Raw genomic sequence first — 465 nt, forward strand, 5'->3', positions numbered from 1 at the left:
GAAGGAACTAAATATCCCGATGAGTGAAAAAGAGGCAATGCCATAAAAGAGAAAAAAAAGAAGAAGAAAAGCAGGAGAAAAAGACAGGAAGGAACAGAAGAAAACTGGGAACAAAACCACGAAAGAAAAAAGAAAAAACAAAAAAGAGGGGGAAATGGACCACATAATAAAAATTTATAAAAAAAAATAGCTTTAATTGAAAAAAAGAAAGCAAAAAAAAGAAGACAAAAAAGGACAAAAAAAGGGAGACAGAACAAGGAACAGGTTAAAATTAAGGAGTTCTTTGAAATGAATTGCATAAATGTTTAAAACAGTTTGATTCGATTTAACCTTTGGACAAAAGGGAAATTGCAAAGCGTGTTTTGGGGGAATTCTATGGGCAGAGTTAAATATTTTTTGTAGTTGAATTGTGGAATTTGGGAAAATTATTATTTTTTTTTTATAATGAATAAAAAAAAATACCCG

Source organism: Penaeus monodon, chromosome 24 (genome assembly GCF_015228065.2).
Source record: "Penaeus monodon isolate SGIC_2016 chromosome 24, NSTDA_Pmon_1, whole genome shotgun sequence".
Classification (NCBI taxonomy): domain Eukaryota; kingdom Metazoa; phylum Arthropoda; class Malacostraca; order Decapoda; family Penaeidae; genus Penaeus; species Penaeus monodon.